The sequence below is a fragment of the Cynocephalus volans genome, chromosome 13, assembly GCF_027409185.1.
Source record: "Cynocephalus volans isolate mCynVol1 chromosome 13, mCynVol1.pri, whole genome shotgun sequence".
In the NCBI taxonomy this organism is placed as follows: Eukaryota; Metazoa; Chordata; class Mammalia; order Dermoptera; family Cynocephalidae; genus Cynocephalus; species Cynocephalus volans.
Window position 1 is genome coordinate 20,863,283 of NC_084472.1, and position 9,230 is coordinate 20,872,512.

A 9,230-nucleotide genomic window follows, 5' to 3' on the forward strand; every position below is an offset into this window, starting at 1 on the left:
ATCTATTTCATATAATGGGACTTTTAAGACTGTGTGGGAACATAAATCAATAAGTTATACATTAAAAGTACACATTTTCTTTTTTATTTTATTTTATTTTATTATGTCGATATCCATTGTGGCTGATTATTGCTCCCCATCACCAAAACCTCCCTCCCTCCTCCTTCCCCCCTCCCCCCCAACAATGTCCTTTCTGTTTGCTTGTTGTATCAACTTCAAGTAATTGTGGTTGTTATATCTTCTCCCCCCCCCTTTTTTTTGTGTGTGTGTGTGTGTGTGTGTGTGTGTGAATTATATATTAATTTTTAGCTCCCACCAATAAGTGAGAACATGTGATATTAAAAGTACACATTTTCTATATGAACTACATCCCTAAAAGTCTCTACATTTAAGTTGGCCCCAAACCTTTTCTTTTGGGTCTTTTCACTATGAAACCAGGAGATCACCTTCCTTTAGGGGTTGTCTTCTATTGGACATAGTGGGTAGGCCTGGCCTGTGGCTGGATCGTGGATACCAAGTACTGCTCTCTCAAACCTGCCACACAGAACTTCACAGGAAGCAGGTGCTTGAGAACTGTGTGTTCACTAGCTGAAGATTTTGTCCCTGACAACAGATTCCTCAGGCCGAGTTGCACATGAAATCATCTGCTGGTAGAACACCTACCCCAGTTTCTGATCAGTCATACTGCAAACTTGAGGAGTGGCCAGAACATTCTCACCTTTGTGTGGATTTGAATGAGGGAAGCAGAGGGGGGAACAATATTGCCTAAAAGACACCTGTGGCCTCTCTGCTGCCCAGGCTGGGTAGGTGATGTAAAGGAGACTCAAGTCTTTATATACATTACTTACTGATGATACTCTGATATAGGCAGGGCATGTATCACCCAGAATTGTGGTGGGGAGGCTATGTAATCTGGTTGAGATGTGATTTGGCTATGTAATCTGGATGCCAAAAAGCCTCTCAGACCTAATATATATTCCTTAACAGCTTGCCAAGTGCTTAAAATTTCCACCAATAGGTGTCTTAGATCCAGGATGGGGTCCACCCTCTCTCCTGCCTGTCATCCTTTCAACAACCTGGTGGCTGTGCTCTTATTAAAAAGGCAGATGTGAGGGTTGGGGGCTGGGGGGGAGACACATGAACATGGTAACACTTAGTTGTTAGTTTATTTACCAGGTGAGCTGACTGGCAATGTAGGGAAGGCCTACTGGAGTGGGACAAGGAGTGAGTTGCGTTTGAGTGGACCCAAATGGGGTGTAGTCTGAGGGCCCTGGCAAGCTCAAGGCAGCGTCTGTGTGGGAGGCAGAATTCTAAGTTGACCCCAATGACCCATCTCCTCCCCTTGAGTGTGTGTGGATACTGTGGAAAGGTGAGATTTCATTCCCTTGACTATGTTACGTGGTAGAAGGGATTTTGCAGATGTAATTAAGCTTCTGAATCAGTTGACCTCTTAAGAGGGAGATCATTTGGCTGGGTCTGACCTGATCACACGATCCCTTTATATTTGGGTCTAGAGATCAGAGATGAGGGAAGATGAGAGATGAAGTCAGAGATGGGGTAAGGCATGGGAATTCAGAGCATGGGAAGATTTGATGTACCCAGCTGGCTTGACCATGGAGGGGCCACCTGGCAAGGTACGTGGGAGGCCTGTAAGTGCTGAGAGCTGAAACCTGGCTGACAGCCAGTGAGAAAACGGGGACCTCAATCCTTCAACCACAAGGAACTGAATTCTACCAAGAATGAGGAGTTCGAAAGTAGATTTTCCCCCAGAGTTTTGAGACAAGGACTCAGCCAGGCCGACTGCAGCCTTGTGAGACCCTGGATGGAGAATACAGCCATGCCATGCAGGACTCCTGACCCATGGAACTGCAAGCTAATGAGCAGGTGTTTAAGCCACTAAATGTGTGGTAATGTGTTATGCAGCACTAGAAAATGAATACATTCTACAAATGTCTCAGTTTCTCTGGATGTGCAGATTGCTATTGAATTACTTTCCTCCTTATGAGACAGGTCAGAGGACGGCTAATTAGAAAAGTTCCTTACATGTTGGGGCTGAGGAAACAGAGTTGTGGGGGCATCATTTTCCCCCTTCCCCTGTCCCCAACAGTGCATACAGGCTCTGACGTCATAAAATATGACTGGGGTGATCTTTTCCTCTTAGTTTGTGTACCATAGGGATTCCAGCACTCCTGCATATTAGAACAAAGGCCAGATGTAGCACTAACTAGCACATTTTTAAGCTTCCACTATTGATGCCACACTTTTTTGGCAGCTGGCCAGTGCAGGGATCAAACTCTGAACCTTTGGTGTTATCAGCACCACACTTGACCCAACTGAGCTCACCAGCCAGCCCATTATTGCCCTTTTCTCAGTATCTTGCTCTGGTTCCAAACATCGCACTGCTTCTCGCTGCAGCCCCCTCCCCTGGATGTGGAGCCATCCATTCCACCAGCTCACCACGTCTCCCCTGAGTCAGAGCACTGTCCCTTCCCGCACAGGTGAGAGTTGTGCTTTCTATCCCATTAGGGCCCCCAGGTGGTTCCTGCATGTTCCCAATCTCACTAAATGGCCTCTTGACCCTGCAGTAGAGCTGCAGAGGTTTGATTTTCTGCTTAGTCCAAGGGCGTGAGAGAGACCCAGGGGCCTGGCAGCTTGAGGGAGTTATCAAATCAAAGCATTTGCTCAGATTGGGGACCCCACGGCCCTGAGGCACTGGGGTTAAGTGACTGCTCAATGTAATCCCAAGGACTCAGCCTCTGATTTCTATGCCAGTCCCAGTGGACATTCAGTTCGTGTTATGATGATGACAGGTCGAGGATTTGACTCCCCAAAACTGTGAATCCCAGTATGGGTGAAACTTAAAAACCATGTATTAAGATGGATGCACAGTGATCCAATCAATAGGACCACTAAGGTCACTAAAAAAGTTGGATTTTAGAAGTTGGTTGGTTCAAGGGCTGCTTTGCACATGGCTCAGTCCTGGGCTCTCAGAGCGACATGCTACTCTTCTAGGAGAAATAAGAAGGGGCCAGAATACCTGCTGTACTATGTTGGGGGCACTGTCACCCAAGACCCAGGAAGCTGGCTTTTTTCTGTGGCTGTTATTCTAGGCTATTGTTCTCCGCTTGATGGTTTCTTCATTATATTTATAGACAGACAGACATATTTACAAACACACGCACATATGCATATGTGTATACATTATACTGATCAGGAGTAATGACATCCACACAGGTTATTCTGTCATGCAGTTAAATCTACATCATGTGGTACAAGTAATTATTAAAAGAATACAAGACTTGCTTCAGCAGGGAGGAGGCATAATTTTTCTGTTCATGTGTCTGCAGGCCAGTTGATCCGGGATGTGCTCTGTTGGGTGCTTCCACTTGAAGTCGGAGTCTGGCTGGGCTTGGCTCTTGGATGCAAGCTGGGCTCAAGTTTACTTCATGAGTATACATTCTGGGGCTCCAGTAGAGGAGGTAGCAGTGAGCTGATGGGAGTCACTCTTCTCAGGGCAATGCCAGTGGGACAAGAGAGCACGTGGAAACAGGCTGCCTCCAGGGCTGGGCTTGGGACTGGTACCTGTCCTGTCTGCCCCCCTTTCATTGGATGAAGCAAGTCACGTGACCACACTCCAGGCACAGAGGTGGGGAAGTATTACGGTTTGGAGGAGGAAGGCAGGGAATAAATATTTTTGCCCAGCAGTGTAATCTACCTCAGAGGGCAAGCTGTATATGTGTGCGTATATATCCTGCCTCTTTAAACACATTAACAGCCCTCAGTCAGTAATCTCTGGAGCACTGAGAGACTTCAGAGCTCACACACGTGACACATATGGACGAGCAACCAAAAAACCCTGGATAGTGCTCAATTATTTCAGCACTAGAGCTTTCCCTGTATTCACCTATATTTCTGCTCTTTACTCTGGCCTCTCTGCATTAATTCAGGTCACTCTCTTTTAAAAAATGAGATAAGAGAGTGTTTCAAAGAAAAATGTTCTCTATGAAATATTTAAACATGGTTAAAACTGCTAGCAATATGGAGTTGAATGTTTTATGTGATAACTGGTGCTCAAATCCTGGTTCCCTTCAACGAGGCTGGTGGGAACAGTGGTGGTAAACCCATGCCCTGTGTTTATCACTCAGTCACCCAGAGACTTTAGGGTGGAGTGGTGTCCCTATACCCAACGCCAAACAACCATGCTGAGATGTTGGGTTCTCCCGGTTCGTTCAATGAGAGGAATGGAGGTTAGAGTTTCTGGTACCTGTCTCTCTAAGGAAAGGATTAAGGGAACATGGGGAGCTTGTGGGGGTGTGTTAATATTTATTGCTAGAGTTTGTAGCTGCCTTTTTATACATGAGTCAGCTGTGGCTCAGAGAGGTTAAGGAATTTATCTGAGGCCCCATGGTTTGAAAGAGGTGAGCCACGTGCTCTTAGAAGTGACACTATATTTGGGTGTAATGGCATTTCTTTCCACACTTCAGTGCTGGAAGTTCACTCCTTATAGCGTAGGCTACACAGACAAGTTTATAACAGCGACCTTATATTGACCTTTGGGCTCTTTGTAACTTCTACTGGTGCTATAGAGCAATCCCTCGTCTCTGATAGTTTTGAAAATTTCCTCTTTAGTCTTCATCCTTCAACTCCTTCTCATATGATGCAGTATTCACTTTTAATCACCCTGGTTATCCTTGTTCAGGTCAACTTTAGATTTTCTTAGGTGGCAAGGAACCAAAAGTGAGAAGAGTATCCAAAAAAGGAAACAAGTCCACCTGCTTTCTCTTGGTGCTGCCAGGACAGGCGACAACCTGGAGGTGTGGGCAGCCCCTTGTCCATTATGCTGCATGGAAATCCCTCTGGGGGCAGGGGCTGCATTGTGCCCGTGAGCTGTTTGGATGCTCAGTAGACCTGAAACCATAGAGTCTTCTATCACTTGCTTCTCTGTGGTTGTTTATTAGCCAGACATTTATTACACCATTTAAAGAAGATATGTAGGAAAAGGAGGATAAACTGAGAGAGGACCTAAAGTGATCAAATTCCCCGTGCCTGATTCCCCCCCTTCTTGATGGTATGAGATGGGGAGTTGTAACCAATTAGTCCCTGGACATCTCATGCATATGGAATATGCCATTTGCACTGCAAAATAATCATGGTGTGGACTAAATGTAGGTTTTGCTAGGTGTGAATTTGTGAATAAATAAGAAAAATATAAAACACAAAGATAATTGAAAAGAAGAAAAATAGCATGTTTCAAGGGCATGCAGTGAGGAAATGAATGTGCTGTCACACGTACACATGCACATACACACACGTGTGCGCACGTACACTCTCTCTGTGGTTTGATACTCAGTGTATTAGTCTGTTTCTGCTGCTTGTAATAAAATACCTGGAACTGGGTAATTTATAAGAAAACTAAATTTATTACTTACATTTTTGGAGATTGGGAAGTTCTAAGTCCAGGGAATACATCTGGCGAAGGCCTTATTGGTGGTGACGGTGATGCAGGGGTCTCACATGGCAGATGGCGGAGCAGAGAGAAGATCTCACATGCTCTGCTTTTAAAGCCCTTAGAACCACACCCACGAACTAGGGCATGGTCCTGCAATCTAATCACCTCTTCAAGGCCCCACGTTTCAATGATCATAATAGGATTTCCCACCCTCAGCAGTTACATTGGGGATCAAGCTTCCATGACTTTGGGGGCCATTCAATCCACTGCACTCAGTATAAAACAAATTCATATCTTGTTTGAAAAGGACCTTTCCCATTTCTCTTGGGGTTTCAACCAAATTCACATCTATTTTTGGTGTTTCATGGAACACCTTCACTTGAGCGTGTGACTGCTTTGACTGCAGAACTCTTTGTATTTGCTACAGCATCCAGGTATCCTGTATGCATGAGTCACCACCTACAAAGGGGATTTTTGGCAAAGCTGCATGTTATAGGTTGAATTGTGTGCCCCCCTACCCCCCACCATTCGGATGTTGAAATCCTAACCCTCAGGACCTCAGAACGTGACCTTATTTGGAGATAAGAGTCTTTACAGAGGTATGAAGTTAAAATGAATTCATTTAGGTTGGGCCTCAATGCATTATGACTGGTGTCCTTATAAGAAGAGAAAATTTGGATGCAGACATGCATAGAGGGGAGATGACATGAAGAGACACAGGGAGAGGATAGCCATCTGCAAGCTGAGGAGAGAGGCTTGGCTTTCTAACCATGAGGCCTCCCTTCACAGCCTTAGGAGGACACAACCCTGCTGACACCTTGACGTTGAGTTTCCAGCCTCTAGAGCTGAGAGGCACTAAGATTCTTTTGTTTAAGCCACCCAGTCTATGGTACTTTGTTAGGGCAGCCCTTGGAAACTAATATACACCATTCAGAAAGACATATATGTGCCAGGTAAGAGGGTGGAAGGTGGAGAAAGGGAGAAAGAAATTAGTTGGAGAGAGTTAGATTATCTCATGTGGATATGATAGTGGCTCAGCTTGGGCGTAGAGTAGGATAAGTGGTGACATGTCCTGCATGAGGTCATTGGAGTGAGGGTCCAGTTTATTTCACATATATAAAAATATCAATTATCAGCTCAAACTTAAATCTGAATTGAGGTTAGTTTTATTCTTTAAAAAAAAAAATTCAGATAGAATATTGCAGTTTACAAAGCATGGGCAGAGATGCCAAGGGGATAAACTGGCATCCTCTTGGTGGGCTTTGCATGTATTTGGTTTTCCCTCCCCACCAGCGAATGCACCCAGCCCTGCATTCTTTCCCAGGATGTCTGGCTGGAGGGAGCCCTGGGCCTCTGGAGGCAGCCACTGTGAATTCCTTTAGGTGGGGATTTGATCAGGCTGTTTTCATTCTGCTTTCTGTTAAGATGAACTGCCAGTGTGTGTTATGTCCAGACAACCACCTTGTGGAAACCCAGAAAAAGCTGCAAAATAGAAAAGAGGTAATCTCCTTGAAGTGGCTTGTCGGGGCCTTCTCAGGTCAGTGGGGAGGAGTGGAGCTCCACAGCATCCCCGAGATCCGAGTGGGGGAGTGCCAGTGCAGGCGCCTGCTCCTGCCTGCCTCCTTGCATGCTCAGAAAGCACAAAAGCTTTTGTGTCCCCGCAGCCTGTGAATGGGCTTTTATCATGGGAGCCAAAGGACTGCCACTCTCGGGTAATAAAGGACATGAAGATCAATCCCGAGGGAGAAGACTCCAGTTCCAGAATGTCCCTTTGTCCAGAAACAGCTGTGTGGAATTCAAGACTATCCAAGGATGTAAAGATCACAGGATCTCTTTCTTTCATTGTCTGCTTGTTCGTCTGGGCGCCACACGGTGCTTCTGCCTACAACCACAGAGCTGCCCACCACAGTGAAGGCGTGAGGCTTAGGTTAAAGATGTACTCTTTTCTGCAGAGGCTTAAGGCAGTTGTTAACCCTCTCCTTGCCTTGCTATCATTACAAAAAAAATTTTTTTATTAATATTGTTTGGAAATATACATACATAAGAGTACATAAATCATATATGGACAATTTAAAGAGCAATAAAACAGCCAACACCCATGTACCCATCTCTACAAGAAATTAATTCTTTCTTCTTTCAGGGATATTGAATTAACCTTATTTCTCTATTGGATACTATCTTTCAACATGGCTGTTATCCAGCCAAGCTATGAGGCTCAGAGGATATTAGGGTATGAGGAGCATTAACTTGGGTGTTGGGATATGTCCTCCCACTGGTGTAGCAAATATGAGCAGATAGGGCATAGCACTGCCGCAAATCCCTCCGTTAGTGTGTGCAGCGCAACTGAGAACAATCTGTGGCAAAGTTGCTGAGAGTGTAAGTATGTAAATTAAGATCCATCCATCTATCCCTGCCTCCCTCCCTCCCTTCATTATTTGTAATTCATTAATTCATCAAATATTTATTACATGCCTGCTATGTACTAGACACTCAATAAACAGACCCAAGGAGTGGGATGAAGATGGGGCAAAGATCTGGGAGCATAGCTATCTTCTAGCCTGCTTCCTTCCCCCAAGTCAAGCATCCTTGACCTTTTTTTCAGTGACATGAGAAATGATGACCTTTGTCCCAGGTGACATATTACAAGGCCAGCCCTGTCATTTCTTGGCTCTAACTAATTAGGGACAGTTTGTCTTCCTAGATTCTCAGATCTTCAGCTGTCAACCCAATTCCACTCTCAGTCTAGTATAAACTCAAACGGGTCCTTAGGATCTTAACCCGCACAGCGCCAGGGTGTGTTCTAGGCACAGATGCTGCGGTTGACGACGAGCTTCACCTTCAGCTGAGCCTGGCTGGGGAATTGCATGAACAACTATCCATTTATGGAATGACAATTTTGGGAAATAAGGTGACAGGCAGATCTTCTGCCAGTGTGTGAACTGGGGGTGGGGGCAGGTCCAGCTCAGGGGCCAAGGAGAGCAGAAGCGGGGTGGGTAGAATGAGCTCGGCTTTCCCCGGTTTACTGTTCCTCTCTGGGAAAAAAAGATTGGATCCCATGCATCGATATGGGCGCTGTGTGCCAGGCACTGAGCTAGGCTTGATATAATTTCATCTTCACAAAAGCCTCCTACGTAGATATTCTTATCCTCATTTTACAGAGGAGGAAACTGAGGCTCTGAGAGAGTAAGTGACTTGCCAAAGGTTTTGCAGTCCAGAAGTGATGGGGCTGATTGTTTACCACACTGTTCAACCTCTTATTTACAGGTTGACCACCCTGGACAGCACTTTGCAGAATGTGCTGCAACAAGTCGTCCTGTTCAACACATCCTCTGGCTGCCACAGAGGCACCTGTTGTCCCCTGGTACCTGTAATTCTCTACTGCTTAGGCACGGGGCGGGGAGCAGGGCTAGTTCAGGAAAGAATGGCAAATTGGTCATTTTAAATTTTCTTATTGCCCCTTTTACTGCCCTCCTTGTTCTTAATATTTCCTCCTCTTTGAGGTGTCCAGTGCCCCCGTGCAAAGAAACAGCCTGAAACAATGGGGTGTCTGTGGGTTTGGGATGGAACCACAGCTCTGTAACCAACCAGGACATTTCAGGCAAGCTTCAGTCTCCTCATCTGTCAAAACAGAATCCAGGGGGGCTACCACGCATGGGAAGTATAGTCTAGCCATAGATCCCAGCATACACAGCGGAAACTCATCCAGTGAGACTTACTTTGGACCTTGACCTGCCTGCTACGTTGCTTCATGACCTTGACCATCTCTTTCCACATTAGCATT

The 9,230-nt window shown here is 45.6% G+C and overlaps 1 pseudogene; it reads right to left on the reverse strand.

Annotated features, from left to right (window-relative positions):
* LOC134361602 (protein FAM91A1-like) overlaps positions 1-683 on the reverse strand; it is a 93,824-nt pseudogene extending 93,141 nt beyond the window's left edge.
* Positions 684-9,230: the final 8,547 nt, after the last annotated feature.